Source organism: Lactuca sativa, chromosome 9, assembly GCF_002870075.4.
Source record: "Lactuca sativa cultivar Salinas chromosome 9, Lsat_Salinas_v11, whole genome shotgun sequence".
Lineage (NCBI taxonomy): Eukaryota > Viridiplantae > Streptophyta > Magnoliopsida > Asterales > Asteraceae > Lactuca > Lactuca sativa.
The window spans coordinates 114,846,546-114,868,657 of record NC_056631.2 but is presented as its reverse complement, the minus strand read 5'-3'; positions in this window follow the sequence as shown (position 1 = coordinate 114,868,657).

The window sequence follows — 22,112 nt, the reverse complement described above, 5'->3', positions numbered from 1 at the left end:
TTTAATTAAGGAATAATGTGATAATATTGTTACCATACTAAACTGACTATAACACGACAATGAAAGACGTTGGAAGAAATGACATTTCGCACTCGTATACTTGCAAATCCCACTATAGCGAACAACAAAGGTGTAGGATAGTCAATCCAGTATAGATCTATACGCAAACTCACGCTCTCCCTCCAGGAGATTCGGGTTACAAAACGTGACACAACGAAATGGTCGTTGTGTCATGAAGTAGTATATCACATTATGTTATTTTTGAACTTTGTTATAGTATACTTGTTATAGTAATAGTATTCTATATATAGTATTCTCTGTATAGTATTCTCTGTTATAGTATTCTCTATTATAGTATTTGTATATGATAGTATTCTCCTAAACTATACCTATTATAGTTTACTAGTGATTTCTGTAATTGAATAAATGACTGAATGTATACCTGTGCTACCCAAAGGTACTGAACTGATTTATAGTACTTTTATATCTACATATGTATACATAATATATATCTAATATTTAGACAACCTTCGGACAAATAACCGATACCCTAAGTCCACATCCAAACAAGGAAAAGGAAATAAAGCGAGTTAGCAGTCCTAAGTCCTTTAAACATTATTTATATAACTATACATATATAGGCATGCTTTTGACAGTATATAAGGTTAAAAGAGGTTTTGTAATACATTTAAAGAGTTTTGAACAATAAATAATAAGGACTTGATGTCAGTTTAAAAAACGATTTAAAAGTAATTTGTTTGATAACACAATTTAAAGTAAATTAAATCCTTTGTTTGAAACACAATTTGAAGTATATGAAATCCTTTGTTTGAAACATAGTTATAAATCACATGTGATTGATTATATAACTAACATGTTTTCTACTTGTATTCCCCCCATAAAAGCATTTAAAATCATTTAAAAGATAAGTTAAGGGGTATGAACTCACCTATAGTGAGTGATGTGAACGAAAGATCGGTTTGCAGGATTGCTAAGTGCCAAGTGAAGACTTGAGCACAACGGATCCTAAATAGCATATAATGACACATATATGTATCTAGTTAGTGTTTATAACATCTAATCATGAAATGGGACAACCTTAGGGACTATGAAACACTTGTATTGAAGTGTTAAACCACATAGGATTGCATATAAGGGAAGTATGGCCTCACATAGGAGTTTACGGCCAACATGGAAGTCTTACATGAGTTTACGGCCAAGGGGTTCACGGACCTATGAGTTTACGGCCGTAAACTCATGATATTTTGTACCAAATTGTGTGTTAAGGTCTTACAAGTCATTAGGAAATGTTCTAGGTTCAAGTCCAAGCCTTAGGAAGGAGTGGTGGCACAAATGCACCATAAATTAGGGTTTACGGCCCAAGGAGATTGCCTTGGCCGTAAACACCTTTGGTTATTGAGTTTCTTGATGTTTTCTAAGTGTTTAACAAGTGATTCAAGTATATAACAAGCTAAGGGTAGTGTACTTACTTATAAGAAGCTTGTAAGGGCGTTTAAGGTCCAAGAACACTAGTGTGTGCTCTTGGTGTTCTTGGTGAAACGAAGAACACTTGAAGATCTATCAAAATAAAGAGATTTCATGGATGAAATCATGTACAATCACTAGATAAAGAGATGTAACAACAAATCAAAGGAAATAATTCTTACATTTTTGGTACATCAAGATGAAGATCTTATGATACTTGAGAGAGAAATCCGGTTTCTAGTCTTGAAAGGGAAGAGAAATGAGGAAAGTGATGAAAACTCATGTATTTATCATGAGTTTACGGCCTAACATGAGTTTACGGCCCAAACATGAAGGTTTGGCCGTAAACTCCTCATAATGGGTTTAAAGTTTGATTAGGGTACAATGGACTCAAGCAGATACCTCCTAACACTTGATTCTTGAATGTACTAGGCTTAGAACAATCAAACAGACTCTAAACAGTGCTAAAAGATAGCAGAAACAAGTCTGACATTGATTGAATTGAATGGTTGTACAAGATAGAAATTTCGGGTTGTCACAAAAACATTGTATCTGATAATTTTAAAAAGTATTCACAAGAAGAAATTGTGGCAGTGAATACGGTGAAAGAAGAAAATTTATATGAGTTAGGAAGACTGTGTGACAAAACTTTGTCAGACGATGAAGAGTCAAATGAAGGCTAGTCAGAAGATGAGTTCACACACGGAAAAAAAAGCTTCAGATATCTAACAAAAACTGTTACGAGATATATTGTGAAATTGAGAATTGTACTTGGCGTTTATATGCAAAACGCATTGATCCGACTGATGAATTTGAAATCAGGACTTTAAAATGTGAACATATGCTTTTTAGTACAGATACAACCAAATCATAAACACGCAAATAAAAAAGTCATGGGTACTATATTGTATGAGATTATGGGAAAAACTTGTTCTAAGGTTTGGAGGCCTAATGAAATATCAAGGGATTTGAATGCTTTTCTGGAAATAAATGTAAGTTACAAACAAGTTTGGCGTGCAAAACAAGTAAGGGGTCACCAAGGGGGGATATGCATTCCTAAGAATTTTCAAATGCACAAGTAAGAGGTCACCATGGAGGATATGCATTCCTAAGAATTTCCCAAATGACGAAGCTTCAAATAATACTCGTTGTTATTGTGTTAGGAACGGAAAATAATCTTTAATGATCGTACCCACTACGTCTTTTAAAGTTAAATTTGCTTTTTGATTAAGATCATCGTGCTACAAAACCTATACATTTAATTTCATATAAAACGTTAGTAATTGAAAATAAAAAACAAGGTTTCAAAATTACTTTTCTAATTCGGTTTATGAAATAAATAACAACGTACTTTTTTTATAATAATAAATAAGTTATAAAAGTGCGGAAAAAATGGTAGAAAAACCAATTTAATGTCATTCCGCGGAGGCTAGAGGTCATTCTACGGAGAGCCGGAGACCCCTTTGTGGAGTGACATACACGTCCGCGGAGACTCTTCTTTTTGTCGTATTATTCATTCCGAGGAGGTAATGCATCAATCCACAGAGGATCCTCTGCGGAATGACGTACACCTCGGCGAAATGGATGTTCCCAAAAATCGAATGCCCTTGTTAATCCTAACATCTACAAAATCGAAACCGATATATATATATACGTGATAATCAATTGAAATTTCCTAACATTTGAATCATAAATACATACGATACAACATTAATCAAAAGAGGGGAATCTGAGAAATACCCGGGAGTCATAACCATTGGCAAAAATATTGGGGAAATTGCCCTCCGTCAGTGTCGGATTTCAAGTCCTCGCCGCCAGAAAATGACGTCGTCTTATATCGTCGCCGTCGGATTTCAAGTCGTCGACGAAAATAAAGGCGGATTTGAAGGTGTTGCGGAGAAACGTTCCAAATCAAGAGGAAGTCAGGGACCAGTAGGGGACCAAAGAGGAGGGGGACTGTTTTTGTCAAAAGGAGAGGGTGAAATTATGAAAGTACCCATGTCTGTGGAGATTTCATCGTTCTACGGAGCTCCGCAGAGGTCCCTCCACAGAATGTGTGTCTATACCTGAAAAAATCATTTTTCATGTCTAAAATTTGAATTTACCCTCCAAATTTTGATTATAGCCGGCATTTTCCCATAAACTTATAGGCAGTTCCAAACACTCTCTATGTTATAAAGGAAAAACGCAAGTGTTTAAACTCATAAAATTACATATATCATAACAGATGAGAATATATTGGTATTACTCGCAAAAGAAACCAATAAGTGATCCATATAATACATAATGGTTAGCATCCAACTGTATAACTCACAATGATGAGAAATGTGGATATTTTCACATGGTAACAAATTACTTCTCAAAATCATTGAAACATACACACTCTAATAACAATGAGTCGCCACAAGGCATTAACATGGTTAGTCATGAGGGGTATATTATATATTAGTGATTTTAGTGTTCTATGACCATTTAGTGTAATACAAATTTATACAAGAGGAAATCTGGATTGAAATTGTGATATAATATAAGGAAGATAGTACATGGGAGACCTCCAAGGTTGTATATGGGATTTATATGCAATATGATCATGGCTTTATTTCGAGAATCCAGGTAAGTCTAAATTTCCATCATCTCAATAAACATTAAATTACATCATCCATTTGTGATGTTATAAAATAAAATTAAACCGATGTTTAAGCTAACTTTGAGGGAAGAAATATTTTATTCCCTCGATATTGTTGTTTTTTCACTCTTCATTCTGGGAGTGGATACAAGGGAAGTTTATTAACCAATGACCAAATAAAAGTGAATTCATTAAGAATATCAAAAGATGACGATTTAACCATCATGAGTATTGTGTAAACTTGTAGGGTGAGGTGTTATTTGGGCTTTTGGATATGGAGGGACTAAAACCTATATTTGATTTGACAAAATTTTATAGGGAATATAGAGGAATATGCATGTGAATAAGTTAACCGTTACATGTTCTTTGGTTTAATGATTGTAGAGAAGCAATCATCATAAGAGAAAGGTAATTATAACACTTGTGTTTTATTAATGAAAAATTTTACCTTTTAGTGTTAATATATCAACAAAATATTGATGAGTCCATAGATTAATGAACCATGTTCTAGATAATATACTTCGATGAAAAATCTAGATAAATGTCATTTAAGGTGAAAGTTGACAGTAAATGAGATTTGAAGTATGTTGTTATTTTAGCATTTAAGTCTTAGGTATCCAATTATGTGAACTTTTTGATGATTAGAATAATTATATTCTTAGTGTTAAACGATGAATGTTATAGTAAAAAACTCATTTCTATCTCTATAATAAGACAATATCATTATTTATCATCAGTGTTGGGCATATTTATTTTATTGGGCTTATTTAATGTGTTGAGCCTATCTTTAAAATCTCAATACTATGATTAATATTTTTGAAAGTCATGTTAGAGGTAAAGAGGAAAATTAATGGATAATTTTTCAAAATGTTTGCATAAAAAAATGTTGAAGTTTGATGAGGCTCAAGAATAATATAATTTTGTTCAAATTTTTTATGGTAATAAATGGATGAAATCATCCCCTAAAAAGGAAAAAAATATAAATCACCCCTCTACGATGAGATGAACCGAAATTTAGAAATCATCTCCTTTCATAAGAGGGACCAAAAAATTATGTTGGTATTATCTCATAAACACACTTGGATAGTTATTTATATTTTCTTCAATCACAGTTTCGTACATGATCGTATGCATGCATGTTCGCTTATTTATGTTTAGCAAAGGTGTATCATATACTCATATTTATTTGGTATGTACTCAGCCTTCTTAATTGTATTTAGTATTAGCGCATCATATTTATTTGGTATATGCTTAACTTGATATACTTTCATTTGGCGCCATGTTTTGATGGGTTTTATACAAACAATCCTATGTGTGCATGCAACCCTAGATACGGATCTATGTTTTCACTATTAGATACAAAACATTATGAACACAAAAGAAACCTAACATGGTTCTAGGTAATTTCGAAAATCATAAAGGAGAATGAATTACATACCTCTTGTTGTTATATTGTAATAACAACTTGTATCTTGAATCTTCTTGTCTTTGAAAGCAAGTACCACAAGTGTAGTACCTCTAATGGCTCACAAACACCAAGAGAAAATGGAGAGGCAAGAGAGAGAGAGAGAGAGAGAGAGAGAGGAGGTATGAAATTCAGCTCTAGGAACCCTAGGTATCAAGTGGCCGAATTTCTTATGCCAAGGGGTCTTTATATAGGTATAGGAATTAGGGTTTCAGTCCTTATCCTTATCTGATTACTTGCCCACCAAGCAGTCCAAAGGATAACCCTAGAAACCTTATCATGGACGAATTCTAAGGCCTTATCCCCTTGAATTCGTCCACCATATCCCATAGGGCATCCTTTGCTCTACTTTACAACTATCACATAATTACACTTCAGCCCCTAGTTTAGTTAACTTCTTTTAATCACAAAATTAATTAATAAATTATTGACCAATGTTAACTAAATAAATATGATTTCCCTTTTAATATATTATTCATATAATATTAATAAACCATAATAACATCTTTCTCTATTATTTCTCCAGTCAAGTTGGTTTGGTGAAGGCAACCCAAAAGGATCATGCACAACCGGGTCAAGTACTTACCAAATATGGTTATGGGCTTAGACACTAATCCAACAGTCTCCCACTTGGATAAGTCTAGTAACCATAAATGCAAGTAAAATATGATTAGCAATCGTAGCTCTCAAAGACGTTGTCGAACTCTGATCTTATCAGCAACCTGTCCTTCAGATAAGGGATCATATATTCCTCCATTCTAGATATCGTATAAACATGAGACATGGATTATAATTATTCTCTCAGTCTATGTGTTGTTTACCGATTTTCGATTTATGACGACTGACAACAGACTAAAATTGAACACATCAACTTAGTCTCGGCTTGGCCAAGCACTTAGGGTGTCATCACTAAATCATCGAAGGGCCCACAGATATCGCTTTTATCCCACTTTGGGTAAAAGGAATGGATGAACTTCGACTCGAATGCTCGCTTGTACCTACTCATCAAATCACACACAACAATATTTTTTATAACACCAAGTTACTGGTGCGTTTACATATTATCAATGTGAAACCGATTTGCAGAATACAACTCGCACATCTCAGTTTCAAGAATATAAGATATTATCATCGCACCAATCACTCGTGATAAAATCCATGAAGCGATCCAACTGAGCGTGGGTTTAATCCAATACTCTAATCTTATAGTAGCACTCATGAACTCTGCAGCAAACTTGTGCTATGTCTAAACGCTTTAGACAATCTACAGACGGATTCATGACAGTCTTCATTCATACCTACTTCCAAAGTATGAACGATTGTGGAGGATTTGAATAATCTTATTATTCGGGAAGTCAAAACATGCAAATTGAAACACAAGAATAATACTAATTCTACATGGCCCCAAACTTTTTAGCATAAATAAAACACATTTTATTTAACCACCATATTGATTACTCATTATTTGTTGTTTCAGGTATTCAACTTCTTACTTGAATTATAACAACAATTGTCCTATGCACCAAACATGCATAGTATGTTTACCTATGGTCCTTACTTTGTGAAATAGATCAAAAGAAAACATTTCCAATGATGCTTATTTCACAATTCCTAATCCTAATCATTAGTGTGAGAATACTAATTCTCGCCACTACTAGAATATGTTAGTGTTGGATTAGTGTCTAAGTCCATAACTATTTTGGCATGTACTTGACCCGATTATGAGCATGGTGCTTTTGGGTTGCCTTCACCATAGCAATATGTAGGATGAATTAAGGAGAGAAAGGTTTAATTATGATTTATTAATATATTATAAGAATAATGTATTAAAGGAGAAATCATAATGTTTAATTAATATTAGTCAAGAATTAATTTTGTTGCTAAAAGAGATTAATTAAACTTAAAGGACTAAAGTTGTAATTATAAGATAATTGCAAGAGTGGGCTAATGGACTCCATAGAGTGGAGTGGACGAAATTTATGGGGAAGCCCATAAGATTTCGTCCATGACTCTAAAGAAAGGGATCCATGGGCTGCTTAGGGCCTAAGCAGTCAAATTAGGGTTTCCTAGTTGAAAACCCTAATAGCCTACATGTATATAAAGGACCCTTAAGCCCCAAAAACGTTGACAAGTCTTCCTCTAGGGTTTCTAGACGTTTTTTGGGCAGCCTCCTCTTTTATCCTCTTCATCCAAGTTGCTTAGTGGTGTTTGTGACTCCATTAGAGGTGCAACACTTGAGGCACTAAGCTTTGAAGCCAATCAAAGCAAGGATAGATTGTTATTGCAATACAACAATCAAAGGTAATCACTAAACCCTTATTTCAGTTCTTATGTGACAGATCTAGGGTTTATAGCTTTGGATATTCAATTGCATGTTCATTAGACAAACTAGATCCAAAAGCTATTAGGGTTTGCATGTACACCATAGGATTGTTCTATTGCTTGAAACCCATCAGTGGTATCAGAGCCTAGGGCTGTTTGCTAGTGAATTTGATGCTTAATTGATTGAAATTTGACTAAAAATCGAAATTTTTTGGCTTTTGCATGCCTAACTCGCCGAGTCACTTGGTGAACTCGCCGAGTCGTCTGTACTCGACAAGTCCAAGTCCAGACTCGACGAGTCAGCGGGTTTGGCTGGCTGTTTTCGCGATTTTCTTGCTCTTTTGGCTTGGGATACTTACCATAAACATTTTTTTATTCATAAAATCCGATTTTTATTGATTTTGGGTGAATATCCTTACCAAAATAGAAGATAATTGTCAAATTTTAGATAATCTTTTGTTTTATTAGATAAATATTCATTATTTGTAATTTAGATTTGAATTATCTTGTGAAAAAGTTTCAAATTGCACCCTTTAGGTTTTATAGTTTAAATTTGAACTTAAAAGTTTTGTTTATGAAATTTAAATAAGTTAAACCCTAATGTTTTGAAAAGTTTCAAAACTTGCCCTCAAGTTTTGGAATTTAAAAGTTGATTAAAAGTTTAATTTTGAAATGTTAAATTCTAAAACCCTAGTAATTTGAAAAGTTCAAATCACACCCTTATGGTTTAATTAATTAATTAAAGTGTATAACTAAATGTGATTTAATAAACCCATAAAGTTTTGGTTTACATTTAATTAAATTAAAAGTATAATTTACTAAGTTAAACCACCAAGTATTTTAAAAGTGTAAAATACACCATATACTATATATAACATTAAAATTCTAATATTAATATATATATATATATATATATATATATATATATATATATATATATATATATATATATATATGAGTAAACAGTCAGTCTTACCGTTAGTAGGCCTCATTCACGAAGCTGGTCTATAAGGGGTGTTTAAGGAAATTGCCTATAAAATGGTGATTGAATGGGTATCCACTCTTACCCACCGCACTCTTGACTAGTGGAGGGTCGTTATTTGAATGGGTAGGATAGGACAAAAACCTTCCATTATAAGTATAATGAAGTACAAAGTAACTAAATGCTTATACAAATTCCCAAATCATAGTTACTTTAGGCAAAATGTGAAATTGTATGCTAACCCATGGAATTACACTTCGTACCCTTGTCAAACGTTAATGGAGCGTGTGTGGTTAACCGGCACACTAATTTGGGGATGACATTGGTGGTGAAGGTTGGCTCGATGTTTATCATAGATCAATGGAGCGTGTGTGGCTAACTAACACATTGATTAGGTGATAGTAGCATTGGGTGCACCACGTGATTCATATGGTTATTCACACCTTGTTTGTGATCCTCGGCATCCCAGTCACGAATAGTAGGGCATAATCGAGATTAAACATGCCATTGAAAAGTTCAATGAATCTCAATAGATCTAGGAGTTTCAATTCATTTAAAACTTAAACTTCCTTTTCGTTTTTCATGGTGGAAATTGGTAAATTATCATTTACCTACCTTCAAATATTTTGCGACTAGATTACGGCATCCCTCTTCTAGGTTGTAGAATATTGTGTTGGATCCTAGCCTTAATAACTCGTTTGGGTGTTTTATTAAGGACTCAATCAACTGAACTTGAATTTTCTCCCATTTTGTAGATGTCTGAATCTTACAATGGTCTTCCCAAATCCTTTGGAACAAGCTTTCCAAATGAAGATGACGTTTCGAGATACGATCAAGGAAATGAGAGTCATGCTTCACTTCATCCACCTCCTCCAATTGTTCTCCTTGACCCACAAGTTCGAAGGCTTGAAAAGTTCAAGCTCACTCAAGCCCTTTTGGTAAGTAAACACGAAGATGGGAAACTTGTGTGTGCACACATCTTAGAGATGAAGTCACACATTGATAGGTTAAGCATATTGGGTGTCGAGATTTCAAGTGAGTTGGCTATTGACTAGGTTCTTCAGTCACTTACTGAATCATATAGTGAGTTCGTTAGAGAGTACTATATAATGGATCATGACGTGACCCGCTATTGAATCAACAATGATTTGGCGTGCTGGTCTAGCAAATTTGTCTGGTGAATCAAACTCCCAAACTTCAATGGACACTGGCAACATTGGAAGTCCAGAAAGAACTAAGTCTGTGATTGTCCGATGTGATGTGCCAAAGGAGTCCATTTGCTTTTATTGCCAAGAGAAGGGGCATTGGAGACAAAGCTGCCCTGTTTACCTGAGAGATCTAAGAGATGGGAGAGTCAAGACGTATGGCTCTACTTCAGTTAAAATCCATTAACTAACTCTTTTAAGTTCTTATTCTAGATTCTTAATACATGATGTGATAAGATTACATTTTGATGTTTTGTAGGATCAAAGAAAAGAGAGGAAGCTTAAGGGAAGAAGTGAGCTGAATCTAATCGTGAAGAAAGTGGATTTTGATCGCATTGTTTGAAGATGTGATTTTTAAGCAACTACTTGGAGTTAGAATAGATTGTTAATAAATATGTAATAACATAGTTTTTCAATTGAATTGCATTGTAAGGACAAATTTTTCCGCAATAAAATGAATTTTGATTTTATCTTATTTATTTATCCTTGCAATGACATGTATGAAAAATTGATGTTCGAAGGTTTCTATTATTAGTAATAATGGATTTGATTCTTGATTATGTTATTTGTGGAGATGTCAAGAATTCACCAAATAGGGAGAGTTTCTCATCGCCCAACTTTCAATTGGACGGAAACTTGGAATCATACAACTTGGTTGCGTGATGAATGAAAACTTTCATATTTGGAAATTAGACTAATTCTTTGACAAAATGTCAAGTTAAGGACTAGTAGATCGAGTACACTAGGTTGTGCGTTGATCAAGTCCACCACAAAGAGAGATAAGATATTCGTCATGATTTTCTAAAAGTTTAGAAAATATGATTATACTTATAAGATTAAGTGTAATTCTGAGTTGATTGAAAGAGTTTCAATGAACAGTAGAACGAATAAAGAAGAGTCAAGTAGGCAGAAAGATAAAAGTTTCTCTATTCTAAGAAGAAGGGAGAGTACCTTTTATTGTGTTTTATAATAAGTCTTAATGATTAAGAACCATATCTCAATTGATTCTATAAGTGACTCTTAGTGCATTTGTATGTCTAAGAAAAGGAATCGAGAATTGTGGAAATGGTTAAATCAAGAAGTCAATCATACTTCGTTCCAATATCGAATCTTAGAGTCATACTCCCAGATTGCGGATTGAGTGACAAGTCTTAAGTAGGTTTATAACACTCATCAAATGTGGAATTTGGAAAAGGTTTTCTTATTCTTGCACATTTAAAATTGGTAAGTTGTGATGTCTTGGATAAGACAAAGACCAATTAGGACCAATTTGTGAAGTGTTTTGTCTTGATAAGAACTACACTAACTCTTGAATATTTGTTTGTCAAGAAATGTTTCTTGACGAGAGAACCTTATATGTCAAGGAGTCAATGGGAGTTTTAATGATCTTGGAAAAGTTTCAAGAATAGATCAAGAATAAACCTTATTAATCATCACTGGCACATGACCTGAGGTTTACAACCTATCATGTTGACATTATTTTGTTTCTATGCCATTATAATTGAGTTAATTATGTATGTGAGTTCTATGAGTTCTCATTTGAATGCATAAAGACAAAGCATCTTGATCGATGGAAAGTACATTGATATGTAAGGATAAGTTGCTAAACTACTTGGAAGACATGGTGGGCAATCGTGTCACCATAAGGTAAGAAATCTAGATTAAGAAAGTTCAGTCCATATGAGTTTGGATTTGTCGCAAACTTTGGTTTTGGCAAATTTACATGGATAGGAACTCATACACCATAAAATCTAAGTGTCATAAGATTTCCTCCTTCATGAAAATGATTGTGAGGAAATGCTTTCACTAAGAGAGATTTTAAGAAGATAGCAATTGTGAAAATTGTATTCTCAAATTCGATTATGATTAAAGGATCCCTTTTCATAGTTCGAATTATGAGATTTGGCAATTGGTCTGAACATTTGAGGACTTAGTATTGTTCAGACACACATATAAGCTATCTATTGAAAGGTGTATGAGTTTAAGAAGCTTGATAAAGGCTTATCGAAGCATCTAGTATTAGAAACATGTATTTTGTAGAATTCAATAAGTATTGTTTTCTAAAAGTTCAAGTGTTTTCTGAATACATGTCAAAGCTAGTGGGAGCATAAGTGTTATGCTTATATGATAATAATCATCATGATAGTGGGAGCATAAGTGTTATGATTATATGATTATTATGGCAAGTATTGCAAGTTAGAAATATTAATTATAGAAAAACAAAGATTCAATTTGCAAAGTTGCATGGTTTTGAAAAGTTGTTTTGCTATAATTAAGGGAGAGAATATTATACTTCGTTTCAAAATCTAAAGCTTAGATTGAGAAATTTAATAAATTTAGTCAAAGGATACATAGTGTGTTCTCAAATTTCGATTATGATTACGACATCCCTCTTCATAGTTCGAATTATGAGAATGTGACACATAAAATATTATGACAAAAGATTGGTAAAGTATCATATCCTTATGTAAGTCATTATGCATCATGTCCCATACGCTTCGGGTATATGATCGATTGCAAATGCTATAATATTTGACCATTCTTAAATTTTCCAAATGTCTAGCACATTAAGAGGGAAAAAGGACTAGAATCGGTTTTGACTAAAATAATTAAACAACTATCAAAGGACGATCCAAAGTTCGCTGAGGATTTGTAACAACTCAAATTTTTCAAACAACTTTTTCATTTTTAAAACATAATTGTTTCTATTTTAAACAAGGCATAAATAGTTTAATTATTCTGTCAAGTACAATTATTCAAAATCCCAAGATCATAAAGACAATCTTCAGTGTGTATCGATCATGCCGGCGCCTTCCCACGGTCCTCGCTAGTACCTGAAATACATGCACAACAACTGTAAGCATAAATTCTTAGTGAGTTCCCCAATATACACTTACGCACATACGCCTTTCCAGGCCCTGACCTTTCGGTCCTCATTACAACGCCTTCCGGCCCATAACATAATCGCCTTCCGGCCCACATATCATACATAGCACATATAACAATTAACTCACCACATATAGCATACATATCACATAACATATCCGACCTTCCGGTCACACAGTCAACCCTTCCGGGTACAGTATAGTGAGAAGACTCACCTCGTAGAAGTTGAACGCTAGCAAACTCCGAAATGACTCGTGCACAACCGACGAGCTACAACCTCCCTATAGCATTACATATCTCATTAATACTTATATCTTCTAAGTGTGACTATCCCTAAGAAGTCAGACTTAGGTCAACTCTGGTCAACGGTCAACTGTCAACTCGACCGGACTCGGCGAGTACCATGACGACTCGGCGAGTCTGGACGTCTTCCAACTTTCTGAGATTCCTTATCTACTCGTCGAGTACCCTCCTCGACCCGACGAGTTACTCCTGGAAGAATCGCGGGGCCACCCCGACTCCACTCGCCGAGTCTGAAGAACAACTCGGCGAGTCCCAGTAAATCTTCAAGCTACTCGCCGAGTCTGAAGAACAACTCGGCGAGTCTATGCCATGCAGACGAGCAACTGCTTCCTGAATTACGTGTGGTCCCGAGATATACAACTATGGGACTTTCTGGACTTCTAAACATCTCATTACTGGGGTATAAACGTTTGGGTAATAACATAATAACCCATCTAATCACTAAATGGGTTTCATAAACCCTAACTTCATAAACACATCAAACAACAGAAGGGAATCCGAAATATTACCTGGAATATGCCCTCTCTGTGTCTCCAAACCGCAGAACTTGAATCCTTTGCTGTTCCTTTAGCCAAAACCTTTCTCCTCTTTGCCCCACAACCTCTTCAAGCCCTAATATCCTCCAATCTTGCTCTAGATGCCCACAACCGTTTAGGGTTCCTCTCAATCGACTAAAAACGAACAATGACGGCATATAAGAGCATTATATACGATCCAAAACCGAACGGTTAGGGTTTCTGCTGAACAGCGTCGACTCGCCGAGTCCATATCTGGACTCGTCGAGTCCAGTTGTGGACCCGCGACTAGGTCTGCGATCCTACTCGGCGAGTCTAGGCTCCAACTCGCCGAGTCCCCTCTCAACTCACCCCAAAAACATAATTAACAATACCTGAGATTTCAGGCTGTTACAACTCTCCCCCACTTGGGTTAGACTTCGCCCTCGAAGTCTCATTCTGCAAATAGTTCCGGATGCTGCTCCCGCATCTCACGTTCCGGCTCCCAAGTCATTTCCGATCCCCTACGGTGTTGCCATTGAACCAACACCAGAGGTACTTCCTTGTTCCTCAGAACCTTGATCTTCCGATCCCTAATCGCCACTGGTCTCTCCGCGTAATTCAGGCTCGCATCCACCTGAATATCCTCCAATGGAACCACTGCCGACTCATCGGCTATGCACTTCCTCAACTGCGACACATGAAAAGTGTCATGGATCTGACCCAACTCCGCTGGTAACTCCAACCGATAGGCTACCCGACCTATCCTTGCAATCACACGAAATGGCCCAATATACCGGGGCCCCAACTTGCCTCTCTTCCTGAACCGAATCACTCCTTTCCAAGGAGAGACCTTCAGGAGAACGAAGTCGCCGACCTGAAATTCAAGCTCGGATCGGCGCCTGTCTGCATAACTCTTCTGTCGGCTCTGGGCAGTCAATAACCTTTGTCTCACTCGCTGAATCTGCTCTGTCGTCTGGAGCACGATCTCCATGCTGCCCATCACTCTCTGTCCCACCTCTCCCCAGCAAATGGGGGTCCGACACCTCCTACCATACAACAGCTCGAAAGGTGGCATACCAATGCTCGAATGATGGTTGTTGTTGTAGGAGAACTCTGCCAATGGCAAATACGCATCCCAACTACCCCCGAAGTCTAACACACACGCCCGGAGCATGTCCTCCAGCGTCTGAATTGTCCGCTCGCTCTGACCGTCCGTCTGGGGATGGTATGCGGTACTAAAATGCAATTTAGTACCCAGCTCCTCATGGAATTTCTTCCAGAACCTGGAAGTGAAGCGCACATCGCGGTCTGACACAATCGAGATCGGCACCCCGTGCCGAGATACCACCTCTCTCACGTATATCTCCGCTAACTTTTCCGCTGACGAACTCTCATTGATGGCAAGGAAGTGTGCACTCTTCGTCAACCTATCCACAATCACCCAAATTGCGTCCACTCCCCTAGTAGTCCTCGGCAATTTGGTGATAAAATCCATAGTGATTTGTTCCCACTTCCACTCGGGGATCTCCAACGGCTGCAACTTGCCATGCGGTCTCTGGTGTTCGGCCTTAACCCTACGGCAGGTCAAGCACCTCTCAACGAACCATGCTACGTCCCTCTTCATACAGGGCCACCAATATTCCTTCCTTAAATCCAAATACATCTTTGTAGCACCGGGATGGATCGAGAATTTCGATCTATGAGCCTCTTCCATCAACGTAATACGCGTACCGCCCACGAACGATACCCAAATCCGACCTTGCAACGTCATAAGGCCTCGACTATCCTTGACAAACTCTGAGATTAACCCCACAACCCGCTCTTTCTTCTGCATTTCTGGTCGCACAGCCTCTGCCTGGGCCCCACGAATAGCGTCCAATACTGGAGTCATCACAGTCAGTCTCAAGCATACATCTCACAATGGAGTGCTCTCCGCCTTGCGGCTCAATGCATCGGCTACCACATTAGCCTTGCCTGGGTGGTACAGGATCTCACAATCATAATCCTTGACCACATCCAACCACCTCCTCTGACGCATATTTAGGTTGGGTTGATCCATCAAATACTTCAGACTCTTATGGTCCGTGTATATCGTACATCGAACCCCATACAAGTAGTGACGCCAAATTTTGAGAGCGAACACTACTGCCCCCAACTCCAAATCATGAGTGGGATATCTCGCCTCATGAGGCTTCAGCTGCCTCGACGCATAAGCTATCACATGACCCCTCTGCATCAACACTGCGCCCAGTCCCGAAATCGACGCGTCGCAATATACCACAAAGTCTTCCATCCCTTCTGGGAGGGCTAATACCGGGGCTTCGCACAATCTCTGGCGAAGTGTCTCAAAGGAGGTCTGCTGCTCGGGCCCCCATGAGAATGCAACACCCTTCCGGGTCAATCTGGTGAGTGGCACTGCGATCTTGGAGAAATCCTTGATAAATCTTCGATAATACCCTGCCAACCCAAGGAAACTTCTGATCTCAGAGGGTGACTTCGGCACCTCCCAACTCATCACTGCCTCAACCTTGGCCGGATCGACCAATATCCCTTTCTGATTAACCACATGTCCTAGAAACTGGACCTCCCGCAACCAGAAGTCACATTTGGAGAACTTTGCATAAAGCTTCTCCGACCTCAATACCTCCAGGACCTCCCTCAAATGCTCCTCATGCTGCTCACTAGATCTCGAATATACCAGAATGTCGTCGATAAATACAATCACCGACCGATCCAACATCGGCCTGCATACCCTGTTCATGAGATCCATGAACACAGCCGGGGCGTTGGTGAGTCCAAAAGGCATCACCACAAACTCATAATGCCCATATCGCGTCCTAAACGCGGTCTTCTGGACGTCCTCATTCCGTACTCTCACCTGATGGTATCCCGACCTCAGATCGATCTTGGAAAACCAAGATGCTCCCTGCAACTGATCGAATAAATCATCGATCCTCGGCAACGGGTAACGGTTCTTGACCGTTAGCTTGTTCAACTCCCGGTAATCAATGCACATCCGGTGTGAACCATCCTTCTTCTTAACGAACAGAATAGGTGCTCCCCAAGGCGAGCTGCTCGGCCGAATGAACCCCTTTCCCAGCAACTCCTGGAGTTGCGAGGACAACTCTTGCATCTCTGGAGGTGCAAGACGATAGGGCACTTTAGCAATAGGCGCGGCCCCCGGAACCAGATCGATACCAAACTCTACTTGCCTCACAGGAGGTACTCCCGGCAGTTCCTCGGGAAAAACATCTGAAAACTCACGCACCACAGGGACCTCCTTAACTGACTTCGGTCTCTCGGAAACCTCCCGCGTATCCATCACATACGCCACAAAACCCTTACAGCCCTGCTGTAGACATTGCCTCGCCCTAGCGGCCGAACAAAAAGCTGATCTTGAACGGGTACCCTCACCGTACACCGAAAGAACTCCCCCACTATGGTCTCGTATGGTCACCAACTGACGCTCGCAGTCGATGACAGCGCCGAATCGGCTCAACCAGTCCATGCCCACGATAACACAGACATCCCCCATCGCAATAGGAACCAGGTCAATCGGGAATTCAACCCCGAAAATCTCTAGTACACATCCCCGAAGAACCTCCGTAGCACGAATCACTTTCTCGTCAGCTATAGAAACTCTCAAAGGTCGACTCAACGACTCACGATTAACGCCGATCTGCTGACTAAAGGCTAAGGACACAAAGGACCTACTCGCACCCGAGTCAAATAACACTAAGGCAGGCACAGAGTTCACAAGGAAAGTACCTACGCGCATAATAACATAAGCATAACATATCGACATTAAAATAATTACACGAATTACAACATACCTGCCACAACATCGGGCGCAGCGCGGACCTCTTCCGCAGTCAGCTGAAAGGCTCTCCCATGAGCCCTCGGGGCCTCGACCTTCACCGGTCGAGTCTCAGTAGTCCTGGCAACAGTTGCAGATCCCTGACGAAGCTGCGGACACTCGGCCTTCCGATGGCCGGTCTGGTTGCAATGGAAGCAAACCATAAACCCCTTGGGGCACTCCCTAGCAATGTGCCCCTCCTTGCCGCACTTGTAGCAGGCACCGGCTCGACACGCCCCATCGTGACCCTTGCCGCACTTTACGCAAGTGCGGTACTTTGAACCTCCCGTCCTCGAATCGGCGGACTTGATCCGCTTGGCTGCCGGCTGAGACTGAGTCGGCCGCCGGTCTGCCTGCTGAGACTCGGCCTCCTCCCTGGCCTGAGTCTCTAACTCGATCTCACGCTTCCTGGCATTCGCCTGAAGCTCAGTAAAAGTATGGTAAGTGGAGTTTGACACAAACTCCCGGATCTCCCTCCTCAGAACACCCAAGTACCGGCTCATCCGAGCCTGCTCTGTGGCCACCAGCTCGGGGCAAAACATCGCCCTCTCATGGAACTTCCGCGTGATCGCCGCCGCCGAATCAGTACCCTGCTTGAGGGTTAAGAACTCCTGAACCAATCGTTCCCGCTCCACCGGGGGAACGTACTCCTCCCTGAACATGGTAGTGAACCCCTCCCATGTCACTGCCGCAGTCTCTGCCAAAGTGAAGTTCGCCGTCACGAACTTCCACCAGTCCTTTGCTCCCAGACGGAGCTGGTTCAAAGCGAACCGTACCCTCAGGTGCTCCGGGCATGAACAAGTGTAGAAGCACCCCTCTATATCTGCGATCCACCTCATCGCAGCAATCGGATCCTGCGTCCCATCGAACTCTGGTGGCTTCGTGTTGCTGAACTCTCGGAACAGCAATGAATCACCCCCCTGTGGCCTAGCAGCGGCCACAGCTGCGGTAGCTGCAGCGGTTGCAGCCTCAGTCAATGCGGCGTACCGCTCGTCGAACGTCTCCATCAGGGTGGTCTTGATAGACCCAAACATCTCCGGGATCTCAGCCCGGATCGCCGCCGCCACCTCCTCGTGGATCATCTGACGAATATCCTCGTCACTCACACCGCTCGTACTTGCTCCGTGACGCGGTCTAACCATGATATCTCTGAAATACAACATAAAACTATCAGAGATTCTGCCGAGTATAATCGTACTCGATACGCAACCCTACTCAGTCCCAGATATCCAGGGATTCTTACTTGGGCCTCCCACTGACCCGGTGTCCTCGGTAGTACGGGCCCAATACTACCGACCACACCGCATCAATGTTCATCCCAAGTCCTCCTCCCCAAACTCCGGATAGTGAGTACTCTACTTCTGATACGCTCTATCTACCCGCATACTAGCAAAGCATCTCATATAGGCAACTTCCCTAGACTAAGGCATCACAAATCAGGCCACTCTAGTCCTATCATGAATACCTAGTCTTCTAGCATGCATAACAATTCATATCATATAATATTGTAAGGTATTTTGGGGATCTTTTACCGTTCGGGCGCTGACTGATCGTACACACTGCTTCTTTCTTGCTTACCACAAAACCATTTACAAAAGTTTATGCCTTTATTTGAAAAGCTTCCTCAAATCCTTGGTTTGAGTTCAGTTACCCCCTAAGGTGCACCCGAATCCCTCAAACCTAGGCTCTGATACCAATTGTAACAACTCAAATTTTTCAAACAACTTTTTCATTTTTAAAACATAATTGTTTCTATTTTAAACAAGGCATAAATAGTTTAATTATTCTGTCAAGTACAATTATTCAAAATCCCAAGATCATAAAGACAATCTTCAGTGTGTATCGATCATGCCGGCGCCTTCCCACGGTCCTCGCTAGTACCTGAAATACATGCACAACAACTGTAAGCATAAATGCTTAGTGAGTTCCCCAATATACACTTACGCACATACGCCTTTCCAGGCCCTGACCTTTCGGTCCTCATTACAACGCCTTCCGGCCCATAACATAATCGCCTTCCGGCCCACATATCATACATAGCACATATAACAATTAACTCACCACATATAGCATACATATCACATAACATATCCGACCTTCCGGTCACACAGTCAACCCTTCCGGGTACAGTATAGTGAGAAGACTCACCTCGTAGAAGCTGAACGCTAGCAAACTCCGAAATGACTCGTGCACAACCGACGAGCTACAACCTCCCTATAGCATTACATATCTCATTAATACTTATATCTTCTAAGTGTGACTATCCCTAAGAAGTCAGACTTAGGTCAACTCTGGTCAACGGTCAACTGTCAACTCGACCGGACTCGGCGAGTACCATGACGACTCGGCGAGTCTGGACGTCTTCCAACTTTCTGAGATTCCTTATCTACTCGTCGAGTACCCTCCTCGACCCGACGAGTTACTCCTGGAAGAATCGCGGGGCCACCCCGACTCCACTCGCCGAGTCTGAAGAACAACTCGGCGAGTCCCAGTAAATCTTCAAGCTACTCGCCGAGTCTGAAGAACAACTCGGCGAGTCTATGCCATGCAGACGAGCAACTGCTTCCTGAATTACGTGTGGTCCCGAGATATACAACCATGGGACTTTCTGGACTTCTAAACATCTCATTACTGGGGTATAAACGTTTGGGTAATAACATAATAACCCATCTAATCACTAAATGGGTTTCATAAACCCTAACTTCATAAACACATCAAACAACAGAAGGGAATCCGAAATATTACCTGGAATATGCCCTCTCTGTGTCTCCAAACCGCAGAACTCGAATCCTTTGCTGTTCCTTTAGCCAAAACCTTTCTCCTCTTTGCCCCACAACCTCTTCAAGCCCTAATATCCTCCAATCTTGCTCTAGATGCCCACAACCATTTAGGGTTCCTCTCAATCGACTAAAAACGAACAATGACGGCATATAAGAGCATTATATACGATCCAAAACCGAACGGTTAGGGTTTCTGCTGAACAGCGTCGACTCGGCGAGTCCATATCTGGACTCGTCGAGTCCAGTCGTGGACCCGCGACTAGGTTTGCGATCCTACTCGGCGAGTCTAGGCTCCAACTCGCCGAGTCCCCTCTCAACTCACCCCAAAAACATAATTAACAATACCTGAGATTTCGGGCTGTTACAGGATTGGTCGCTTGTGAGTAGTTGGAAGTATGGTATTGGATGGACCATATCAACATTATTATGAATAGATAAGATTCTATTAAGAATGAGTTGTCATATAGCAAAGGTGAAAATGTTTCCATATTGGGAGTTGGATATTGAGAGTCTTTATCTAGATTAGAAACTTCTATGCAAGAAGGATATTCAAAGGAATGTACTTTGAATCTGAGACTTCGCGTCTATGGAATTATCTTGTAACAATTTCTAAGAGAGTACTTTGTAATTTCATTAGCCAAGTCTTGGTGACTTTTGTGCTACGACTTTGCAAAAGGATCGTTGCATAAAATATTAGAATCTAGCATATTCTAATAGTAGCAAAGAACCTTGTGTTCTTACACTAATGGTAAGGATTGAGAATTGTGAAATGAGCATCTTTGGAAAAGTTTTTCAATTGATCTATTTAACAAAGCATGGACCATAGGAAACAAAGTGTGCATGCTTGGAGCATGGGACAATTGTTGCTTTAATTCAAGTAATGAGTTGATTATCCGAAACATTAAATGATAAATAATGAGTAATCAATATGGTGGATAAGTAGAAGTGTTTTATTTACTCCCACGAGTTTGGGGCCATATAGGATTAAGTATTATTGTTATGTTTCAGTTTGCATGTTTTGACTTCCAGATTAACTGGGTTATTCGAACCTCCACAATCATTCATACGTTGGAAGTAGGTATGAAGGAAGACTGTCATGAAGAGTCTGTAGATTGTATAAAGAGTTTAGACATAGCACAAGTTTGTTGCAGAGTTCATGAGTGCTTTGATAAGATTAGAGTATTGATTAAACCCACGCTCACTTGGATCACTTCATGGATTTATCACGAGTGATTAGTGATATTATTGTATATTCTTGAAACCAAGACGTGTGAGTTGTTATTTTTTGGTTAGTTGCACATTGATAATAAGTAAACACACCAGTAACTTGGTGTTATAAAACTTATTGTTGTGTGTGATTCGATCAGTAAATGCAAGCGAGCATTTGAGTCAAAGTTTATCCGTTACTTTTACCCAAAGTGGGATAAAAGCGATATTTGTGGGCCTCTTGATGATTTAGTGATGACACCTCAGCGCTTGGCCAAACCGGGACTAAGTTGATGTGTTCAATTGTAGTCTGTTGTCAGTCGTCATAAATCGGAAGTCGGGAAACAATATAGAGAGAATGATTAAAATTCATGTCTTATGTCTATACGATATCTTAAGAATGGAGGAATGTATAATCCCTTATCTAAAGGACACGCTATCTGATAAGATCAGACTTGACAACGGCTTTTGAAAGCTACGATTGCTGATCAGGTTCTGA